Raw genomic sequence first — 11497 nt, 5'->3', positions numbered from 1 at the left:
GTTGGAAGGGACCTCGGAGGTCATCTAGTCCAACCCCCCCACCCCCACCCAAGCAGGAGACCCCTGCCCCATTTCTGACAGCCCAGTCTCTTCTTGAAAGCTTCCAGGGATGAAGCTCCCGCAACTTCCGAAGGCAACTTCAGTCCCATTGAATACAGAGTTGGGAGGGACCCTGGGGGGTCATCTAATCCATCCCCCCCCGATCAAGCAGGAGACCCTATACGATTTTTCTTACAGCCGCAAATCGGGGGACGCTCTCAATCTCTCTTCTGTTTCTTCCTTAGGGGAATAGGCAACCCCAAAACACCACGAAGGGCTTCTCCTATACCAACCCTGCCATGGCCAACGATCAACTGTAGGGGGCGCTGTTCCTACAGCCGGACTTTGGAGGGTGGGGTGAATTGGAAAAAAAAAAAAGGAACTTCAGCACTTTTCGCACCACTGAGACCCAGTGAGAAAGTGGGGTGACTTTTTTGTGGGGGGGGGGACGACTTCCGAAGGGTTGCATGCCTCCTCCGTCGACCAGGAGCAGAATTACGGATGGAGGGTGAAGAAGGAATCCGTTGCCCTTCCTACACCGGGAGCCATGCCCAAGACACTGAGGACTAGAAACTTGGAGCGACTTATGGACCAAGATGGGAATTTTACTAAAAAAAAAAAAAAAAGACCTACGGGGCCGGCGGAACTCACCACCACAGGGATCTCGACAGGAAGTCAAAACCGATGAACTCTCGTCGGGGTGGTGTTTACGGAGGGACTGTTTTGCTTGATTAATTTATGGCCAATGATTAATTTATGGAGACGGGCAGGGAAGTTTCGTAGCAGGAGAAAGAGACTAATACGACTCTGGAGAGGAAGATTCGAAGGCGGGATTATTATTATTTTTTTAAAAAAAGAGTTCGTTCTGCGTCGATTTTGGACGTAAAAAGAGGACCGAGAGATTCTGGCCTTCCCCATTTTTTCCTTTCCCCTCTTAATTAAAAAAAAAAAAAGCATTCCCGAGAGGCCAACTTTGGAGACATGAAGGAATGGAATAAATTAAATTCAAATTTTAATTTTTACTGCCTTTCGCCCCACTTTTCTTTCTCCAAATGTTCCTGGTTCCCACCTCCCCCAAGCAACCCAAATCCTAAATTCTTAATTGGAACGTAAATAAATAGGAAAGAAAAAAAATATGTGTCTCCCCGGCATCGCAGAACCCTGAAAGGGACCCTCAGAGGTCATCTGGACCAGGGGCCCCCAACCTTTCGGACCTCAGGAGCCGCCGAATTCATAATTTTAAATCCCGCGGATCCATTCATACGATCTGCCTAAAGACCGGCTGGGTAGGCGCGGCAAGGTGGTCACGTGAGTGAGTGGGCGTGGCCAATTCTATGTCACTCACATCGAGGGGCGCCTCGCCGGCCTTTACTCGCCCCTCCCCTCCCAGCCCTTCCTCGCCTGCCCGCCCAGGGCTCCTTAGGGCCCCAACAGGAAGCCGTTGCTGGAGCTAAGCAGCCCCCAGGAGAAAGAGTTGGCAAAACAGCTCAGTTCAAATTGGATCTGACCGAGGAGGAGGCTCAGCAGAGGCACCTCACTGAGGACTAGGAGCATGGCCTTTCCAAGCAGAGGGAAGATCTGCGGGGGTGCAAGGCCAGGTGCCGGTGCCTGGAGGCTCAGCGGGCTGAGATGGTCAGCCAGTTCCAGGCCGTGATGCAGCCCCACTGGAACGAGGCCCTCCGGCTCTTCCCCACCAGTGGCGCTTCCCTCCAGCCTTCAACCAAAGCCCCCCACCAGGAGGCCGAAGCAGACCCCAAGTCGGAATTTCAGCCCCCCTCCGATCCCCACAAAAAGACCCTGAAGGGGGAGACTCCCTGCAGCAACACAAGCGTTCATTGCATATCTCCGTTCGTAGGTTGAGGAGCCCTGATTGAATGCAATATAAAAAAGGCAAATAATTTTTCTGCGGACCACCAAAACTTTCTCAAGGACCCACAGTTTGGTGACCACTGATCTAGACCACACTAGCCATGCGTGAGGCAGAAGTGGGGGACACACACAAACATACACGCACACACCGCTGGGTCTTTGGGGGGGGGACACACGATAGAAGCCGAATTAGGAAATTCTTAAAAAAACAAAGATAACTGGAAGACAAAGGAGAATTTAGGATACATATTTTTTTCAGGCAACCCAACAGGACTGCTCTACAGGCAGTCCTCGGTTTTCACTCAGTGGCCATTTGAACGTACACAACGGCACACACACTTACGACCGTCGGCAGGATTATCTGGGGTTATCTTGGCCAAACCTGAGTTATCTCGACAAACGGTGCGCTCGGAATCGACGCAAATACATACCGAGAATTAAAATTCCCCTTCCCTGCTACGGTGCGCCAATTCATTTCCAACCTACCGGATCTAAAAAATATATATTGGACTTTGGAAGGCCTCCAATTTGCATGCTTAATTGTTCGTTTGAAATAGTACTTGCTCATTTGAATGATTATTTCGAGTGGTAATAAGGAAGATGGGGACACTTCAGTTAGATTTCTATGGAGAATGGGACTGGGTAAAGTTTGGGCTGTAATTTTCAGGGACAAGGCACTTGGATATTCACAAGGATATTCGGAAGCATCTTGAGGACTAGAAACCTGTTCTAAGGCAGGGGAAAAAAGCATTGCCCTAAGGTTGATATTTCCTCCCGCCGCCACATTTATTCTTCCGCCGGATATATAGTTTTAGAAAACCGTTGAAGCGACACAAAGAGAAAAGAAGTATAACAGGATGTTTGCCAATCGATTGTAGAGCTTTTGTGAGAAATTGTCGCTACTGTGGCAAAAAGAAGGATAAGCTATCTTCAAAAAGCCAAAACAAACAAGGTTTGCCGCAAGCAGACGGAGACTTTTAAGCACCTAAGGGCTGGCTGAGGTTTAAGAAAGAAGGGTGGGGGGAACCACACAATTTCTTTGCCAATAGAGTAACCAACACAACACAAACAAACTTTTTTTTTTAAAACCACAACAATGTAAAAACCACAATCAACAGACTTGAAATATCTGGAAGCAGGACGGACGGACAAAAAAGCAGAGCAGACCTCAGGTTACAGATTGAGTTGGAAGGGACCTTGGAGGTCTTCTAGTCCAACCCTCTGCTCAAAAAGAAAGGAAGGAAGGAAGGAAGGAAGGAAGGAAGGAAGGAAGGAAGGAAGGAAGGAAGGAAAAAAGGAAGGAAGGCAGGCGAGAGGGAGGGAATGAGTGAGAGAAACAGATAGAGAGAAAGAAGAAAGGAGAGAAAGGAGGGAGAAAAGAAGGAAAGGAAGGAAGAAGAAATGGAGAAGGAAGGAAATAGCAGAATCACAGAGTTGGAAAGGACCTTGTAGGTCATCTAGTCCAACCCCCTGCTCAAGAAGGAAGGAAGGAAGGACAGAAGGAAGGAAGGAAGGCAGGCAGGCAGGTGAGAGGGAGGGAATGAGAGAGAGAAACAGATAGAAAGGAGAGAAAGGAGAGAAAAAAGAAGGAAAGGAAGGAAGAAGAAAAAGAGAAGGAAATAGCAGAATCACAGAGTTGGAAAGGACCTTGTAGGTCATCTAGTCCAACCCCCTGCTCAAGAAGGAAGGAAGGACAGAAGGAAGGAAGGAAGGAAGGTGAGAGTGAGGGAATGAGAGAGAGAAACAGATAGAAAGAAGGAGAGAAAGGAGAAAAGAAGGAAAGGAAGAAGAAAAAGAGAAGGAAATAGCAGAATCACAGAGTTGGAAGGGACCTTGTAGGTCATCTAGTCCAACCCCCTGCTCAAGGAGGAAGGAAGGAAGGAAGGAAGGAAGGAAGGAAGGAAGGAAGGAAGAAAGGAAGGAAATAGCAGAATCACAGAGCTAGAAGGAATCTCGGAGGTCATCTAGTCCAACCCCCTGCCTAGGCCGGAAACCCTACACCACACATGGTTATCCAATCTCTGTTTAATTGTTTCGTTAAAATTTAATTCATTGGGCTGGGACACAATTAGTCCATTTCATAGATCATAACAAATACATTTTAAATACATTTAATAAACGGAGAGAATCTGGGTCCCCGCAGTTCTTCTGAAATGAGGCAGGTGTGTGTGTGTGTGTGTGTGTATGTGTGTGTGTGTGTGTGTTTTCTCTCCAAACCTTGGAAGAAGAGGCTTGCCAGCAGCTTACGGGGAGAGAGAAAAAAATGAGGAAACGCAATGAAATGTTTGAATGACCTCATAAAAGAAACAAGGAAAAAGAGGGTTGGGAGGAGAGTGAAGGACGAGGCTGGAACAGCGTCAACTGCTCCAGAAGTCAGCGGGCGGAGAAAGCAACCGAAGAAATAAATCCAAAGAAAAGAAAGAAAAGAAAAAAAATTGTGTTCCTCGTTTTGTGCTGCTCGGAGCCCGAGAAGAACGAGCTGCGTAGTTATCATTCCTGGATGCCTAGACTCGTGCGATGTTCAAAGCCAAGGAGGGGACATGAGAGGTCATTTAGACCAACCCCCTCGCTGAACGCCGCTCTCGTAAAACCAAGAACAGGGAGTCCTCGCTGCACGACCACAACCGGGCCCCGCAAAATTGACATCCGTTCAGTGAATTTTGTCCCCTTTGGGTACGATCTTGCTTGCCGCCGTCATTAAGTGAACCGCCTGCCGTTCTTAAGTTAGGGACATGGTTGTTAAGCGAATCTGGCATGGACTCGGCTCGTCAGATGTTCCCCAAAGGGGGGTCGCGGGACTGCGACCGTCATAAAGACGAGTCGGTTGCCAAGCGTCTGAATTTTGAGCCTGCGATGCTGCAACGGTCGTTAAGTGTGAAAAACAGTCATAAGTCCCTTTCTCAGTGCCGCTGTAACTTTGAGCGGTCGCTAAATGAACTGGGCGGGTTAAATTTAATTAGATTAATTCCCCGTGTGAACCTGCCTGATTTTATCACTTATTTTTAGTCATTAAATGAACACCGCCATCGTTAAACCAAAAGGGGTCATTATTAAACGAACTGAACGGTCGTTAAACGAACCCAATGGTCGTTAAACCAAAGCAACCCAATGGATGTTCCCCGCCCCCCTTGGAAATCGGAGGTGGATGCTGATTTTTCCGCAAAATAACTCAAAACATCTTCTGTGCTGATCGCGGGAAATCACCAACACTGTCAATCTGGGACAGTGGCCAAATGTCCAAAATGTGGCCACATAACCAAGGATGGGGGGGAAAGCCATCATAACTTTGAAACAAGGTTTTGAGGTAGCTCTGAGGAGGCCCGTCACAACTTTAGCAACTAAGTGGCCAGTTGTTCTGACCGAGGCTTCTCGAGAACATGAAGCAAACTCCTTGTTCTCCCGACAAAAACCCCTTTTATTAACTGACGGTGAATTCTGCTCCTTTGCATCCAGCAAAGTCTTTCAAGGGAGGATTTACGGTCACAGACCTTATCTGGCTTGGAGAGCTGCCAGGCCGAGATCTGCAGAACTTGGCCAGGAGTCTCAGAGAGTCACGAAACAATTAAGCGAACTCATGGTCTCCTGCAAACTCCACTCCCCTTTCGCTCCTCTTTTATTGCCTCTGGGAGGGGCCATTCACCGTCCACCTGTGGCCTTAACTCCCAAGTCGACCCCTGTTCTTTAGCCGTTCCCTTCGTCTGGCAGCTCTGTGCATGCGCACTCTGGGAACAGGCTCCAGCTGTTCTTCTGCCTCACTGATGTCTGACTCCGAAGGCAGCTGATAACTGTCAGACGGCTCTGGCCCTCTCTCTGCCTCCAACACAGAGCCCTCCTCAGAGCCTCCCCCAGACTCCAGGACTGGCCCAGGTTCCTCCCCAACCCTCCTCACTGTCTGAATCGGCTGCCACCTCCACTGGCAGGCCACAACACCCGTCGTAAATCGAGAACAAGCTGTCAAATTTGTGCGGAAACCAGGCCCGGCCTCCCAAAGGCTTGGTCTCTGCGCAAATTATAGCTAGTCCTCAGCTTACGACCAACGGGTGAACTTCAAACCGGACGCTTCCCTTCCCCTCGCTTTGCCCCACCCGAACAGCGCAAGCTAAATCCTCAGCTGAGTAACAAGGAAGCAGACTTTTAAGGCTGGAGAATGGCTGTCCATCATCGGCCACGAGAATGTTGATTATTATTATTATTTTTGACACGCGTCACGTTTCCCGATGAGGCACGCCCCGTTCAAGTTTCGTCCTGATTACACATCGGATGTCCAAGGCGCAACTTTGCAGGTTTCGCACCGTGGACGGTGAACAGAAAGGCTAAAACATACGAAGAACGGTTGCAGGAACTGGGGATGTCTAGTTGAATGAACAGAAGGACCAGGGGAGACATGATAGCAGTCTTCCAATATCTCAGGGGATGCCCCAAAGAAGAGGGAGTCAAGCTATTCTCCAAGGCCCCTGAGGGCAGGACAAGAAGCAATGGGTGGAAACTAATCAAGGAGAGAAGCAACTCAGAACCGAGGAGGGATTTCCTGAAAGTTAGAACAATTAATCAGTGGAACAGCTTGCCACTAGAAAGTTGTGAATGCTCCCACACTGGGAGTTGGAGTAGACTGTGCAAGTGGCTAGAGAATAGAATCCAAAACAAGAAATAAAAGTTTTAAAAACTATTGATTATAATATGAAGGAAAATATGTGTATGTAAAAGCTGATTGTGTGCATTGCCCTATTCTATTGCAAGATGATTATTACATTAGTATTAGAATTGTTAAAGCCTACGAGAAGGCAGTGACAGAATAAAAAGCAGAATACACAGGGTGATACGGAAAGCTGTAAAATTACATTACATTGTTATGTTGATTGTGTTTTTTTATCTGTTCTGTATTTGTTTTTCTATTTTTTCTCCCCCCCTTTTTTTTTTACTTGTGGTTTTAAACTTGAAAATGTCCAATAAAAACTATTTTTTTTAAAAAAAGATGTTGGATAAGCATTTGTCTGAAGTGGTGTAGGGTTTCCTGCCTAAGCAGGGGGTTGGACTAGAAGACCTCCAAGGTCCCTTCCAAATCCTTCCAAATCTTTTCCTTCCTTCCTTCCTTCCTTCCTTCCTTCCTTCCTTCCTTCCTTCCTTCCTTCCTTCCTTCCTTCTTTCCTTCCTTTTCTTCCAGAAAAGAAGGTTTTTAAGAAGATGTTGGATTATCCATTTGTCTGAAGTGTTGTAGGGTTTCCTGCCTAAGCAGGGGGTTGGACTAGAAGACCTCCAAGGTCCCTTCCAAATCCATCCTTCCTTCCTTCCTTCTTTCTTTCCTTTTCTTCCAGAAAAGAAAGTTTTTAAGAAGATGTTGGATAATCATTTATCTGAAGTGGTGTAGGGATTCCTCCTAAGCAGTGGGTTGGACTAGAAGACCTCCAAGGTCCCTTCCAAATCCTTCCTTCCTTCCTTCCTTCCTCCCTCCTCCCTTCCTTCCTTCCTTCCCTCCCTCCCTTCCAGAAAAGGAGGTTTTTAAGAAGATGTTGGATAACCATTTATCTGAAGTGGTGTAGCGTTTCCTTCCTAAGCAGGGGGTTGGACTAGAAGACCTCCAAGGTCCCTTCCAACTCTGTGTTAGGGAAAGCTTTGGCTGCAGAAAAAGTGTGTGTGTGTGTCTTTGTGTATGTGTGTACAAGGAAACAAGGCATAATTAAATGTCCTCTTCTCTCTCTCTCTGTCTCTCTCTCTGTCTTTCTTTATCTCTTTCTTTCTCTTTCTCACTCTCTCTCTGTCTCTCATCTCTCTTTTTCCTTCCGGCAAAGCAGGAGTGTGTGTATTTGTGTGTGTGTGTGTGTGTGTGCACGCGAAACCCACAACTGCTATGCCACCGGACCCAAAGGCAATCCGGAGGGACATTTCCCGGCAGCTTTGGGCCCGAATCCAGGTAAAAATAAAGGTAGCTGGCACGATAAAACCCTCCCTTGCCTTGGCTAAAGTGATCATCGTATCCTGGCTGGGCAGATCTCATCTGGGCAGATCCCAGAGCCGAGGTGGCGCAGTGGTTAGAGTGCAGCACTGCAGGCCACTTCAGCTGACTGTTATCTGCAGTTCGGCGGTTCAAATCTCACCGGCTCAGGGTTGACTCAGCCTTCCATCCTTCCGAGGTGGGTGAAATGAGGACCCAGATTGTTGGGGGCGATATGCTGACTCTGTAAACCGCTTAGAGAGGGCTGAAAGCCCTATGAAGCGGTATATAAGTCTAACTGCTATTGCTATTGCTATCTCCCTGCAGGAAAACCCCTCATCCAGGCCAAGGGGCATTTAGTCCTTCGGCCGAGAGACTTGAGGATTTGCCACCTGGGCTTCAAACAGATCCGAGATGGAGATTAGCCCTGCAGAGAACATCACTTCCTCCCCCCCCCCCCAACCGAGATTATTCTGCATTTATTAGATTTACGGTATGTTTATGCCGTATTCCACGAAGATTAAAATCAGAATAGTGTGTCTTTTCAAGCCCATGAATGGCAACTTCTGGGAACTGACGTCCAGCTAAGTTGGCAGAACTCCAGATGTTAGAAGCTCAACCTGTTGTTGGCGTGGGAAATTCTGGGAGTTGAAATTCACCCACGCTGGCTGGGGAATTCTGGGAGTTGAAACTCACCAATGTTGGCAGGGAGAATTCTGGGAGTTGAAGTTCACTTGTGTTGAATATCTATGGAGTCCATATTTTGCCTCTTGAAATCCACTCATGTTGACGGGGGAATTCTGGGAGTTGAAATTTACCCATGCTGGCTGGGGAATTCTGGGAGTTGAAGTCCACTTATGTTGGGCAGGGGAATTCTGGGAGTTGAAGTCCATCTATGTTGGAAGGGGAATTCTGGGAGTTGAAATTCACCCATGCTGGCTTGGGAACTCTGGGAGTTGAAGTCTATGTTTGCAGGGGAATTCTGGGAGTTGAAATTCACCCATGCTAGCTGGGGAACTCTGGGAGTTGAAGTCCATCTATGTTTGCAGGGGGATTCTGGGAGTTGAAGTCCATCTATGTTGGCAGGGGAATCCTGGGAGTTGAAATTCACCCATGCTGGCTGGGGAACTCTGGGGGTTGAAGTCCACTTATGTTGGGCAGGGGAATTCTGGGAGTTGAAACTCACCAATGTTGGCAGGGGGAATTCTGGGGGTTGAAGTTCACTCGTGTTGAATATCTATGGAGTCCACATTTTGCCTCTTGAAAAAGCACCATTGGATCCACTCAGGTTGACGGGGGAATTCTGGGAGTTGAAATTCACCCATGCTGGCTGGGGAATTCTGGGAGTTGAAGTCCATCTATGTTGGCAGGGGGATTCTGGGAGTTGAAATTCACCCATGCTGGCTGGGGAATTCTGGGAGTTGAAGTCTGTTTGCAGGGGAATTCTGGGAGTTGAAGTCCATCTATGTTTGCAGGGGAATTCTGGGAGTTGAAGTCCATCTATGTTGGAAGGGGAATTCTTGGAGTTGAAGTCCATCTATGTTTGCAGGGGAATTCTGGGAGTTGAAGTCCATCTATGTTTGCAGGGGGATTCTGGGAGTTGAAGTCCATTTATGTTTGCAGGGGAATTCTGGGAGTTGAAGTCCATCTATGTTTGCAGGGGGATTCTGGGAGTTGAAGTCCATCTATGTTTGCAGGGGGATTCTGGGAGTTGAAGTCCATCTATGTTGGCAGGGGAATTCTGGGAGTTGAAGTCCATTTATGTTTGCAGGGGAATTCTGGGAGTTGAAGTCCATCTATGTTTGCAGGGGAATTCTGGGAGTTGAAGTCCATCTATGCTTGCAGGGGAATTCTGGGAGTTGAAATTCACCCATGCTGGCTGGGGAATTCTGGGAGTTGAAGTCCATTTATGGACAGGGCATGATTTGAATGAACGAACTGATTCCAATGTACAAACTAAATTATTCCCGGGATTGTAGCAGCCACTGCCTTCTTCTTCCCTTCTCGAAACCCAGTTTTTTGGGGCTAGCAAACAAAGAAGATTCCCCACTGTTAATTTATATTACAAATAGACATTACCCAGAGGGGAGATCAGGCACGCAACGGTAACTTTAGACAGACTACAAGTCCCAGGAAGAATGTGAGGGGCTTTGAATGGCAGTGCACAGCAACAGTTTTAACCAAGACATGGAAACAAGACAGAAAACTTAACAATTCCAGAAAAGCAAAATTTCAACCATTTCCCAGCAGCCAAACTCAAATTTCTTAAGAGAAAAAAATATTTTTTTAGAAAAAGGAATTTATTCTGTAGGATCTTAGGGTCACGGCGGCCTCTAGTGGCTTGGATTGGAATGACACCTCCATTCAAGTCAACCCTAGTCAACCATTAAAACTTTTATTTCTTTTTTTAATTTAACAATCTGGTCAAAGAAATGGAGAAACAAAAACAAAAAAAGAAGAGAGGGAGGGAGGGAAGGAACGTAGCAAAGTTTCTACCCCATCAAGACTCTCTTCTCTCTCTCTCTATCCATCCCTAGGCCCGTTTTTTTCAACCTAGGCCGGGGGATTGCGCAAGAGTGATGGAAGCAAGATTCTAGTCCTCAGTGTGGACTCAGAAGGGAAGGGAGGCTTAATGATTTTTTTTTTAAAAAAGGACAACATTAGGGGGAGGGGCGGATGAAGCAATAGTCCTACAAGCCCCCATGGGGGCCAACTCCGCAGCGATTGTCGTGGTGTCGTTGGATTTTCGAACTCGCCACCTGTGCTTGGATTATGCTGGTTTGCTTGCCCCCCCCCAAAAAAAGCTGCCTCGGGATCGGAGAAAGATCGCTTGGCGATCTCGCCAATCTCCACCGAGCCCGCTATCCCCCTACCCCTCCACGGGGATTCACGCCGGCCTCCGATATGCCCCTTTTCGTTTTGCGACCACAAATTCCGTCACAACACCGACACACTATCTAGAATGGCTCTCCTTGGGGAATCAAAAAATAATAATAATTTAAAAAGTGGCCCCAAGGAGGAAGTTTGATAAAACGGGGGCTAATTTAGGGAAAGGGATTTGGGTAGGGGGGACGTAATTCTACCTGGCACCATATTTTCACAGAACACCTCAACACTTACAAAACAGTTCCTTTTGCAGAAATGAAAACCAAATCTCCTAGGCATTTGTACCCTCGCGTGCTCTGCACCTGTTGAACTGCGTTCAGTTCAACCTGGGAAAGGTCGCGCGGCGAAAAAAATCACAGCTATCGATTCGAACTGACGACCCATAACGGCCACCGGAAGTTCCATTCCGGTCAATAAGAGGAGTGGCATCTTTCTTTTCTTTTTGGGGGGAGGGTGTGTGCTGGGCCGTTCAGCCAATCCCCCGTGGTCGTTAAGCGAAACTGGGACGGTCGCAAACGGCCCCTCCTCGGAGGAATTGCCACCGTCGTCAATTCATGCAAGTTGGCCAAGGGCACAAATTTTGAATCGCGTCATCACGGAGTGGTTGCAAAAGTCAACTTTTTTTTTCTTGGAAAGTCGTTAAAAAGAATTGCCGTAAATCGAAGACTATCGATGGCATAATTTATCACGTCCTTCAGGATCCGGCCTGACATAGTTCAGGATTCACATCACAAACAACTTCCGAGGGGGGGCAGAAATCCGACAAATTTCCAT

This window comes from Thamnophis sirtalis, unplaced genomic scaffold (genome assembly GCF_051295495.1).
Source record: "Thamnophis sirtalis isolate CommonGarterSnake01/CBP01778 unplaced genomic scaffold, rThaSir2_p1.2 scaffold_2, whole genome shotgun sequence".
Taxonomy (NCBI): Eukaryota; Metazoa; Chordata; class Lepidosauria; order Squamata; family Natricidae; genus Thamnophis; species Thamnophis sirtalis.
This window is presented reverse-complemented; position numbering follows the sequence as displayed.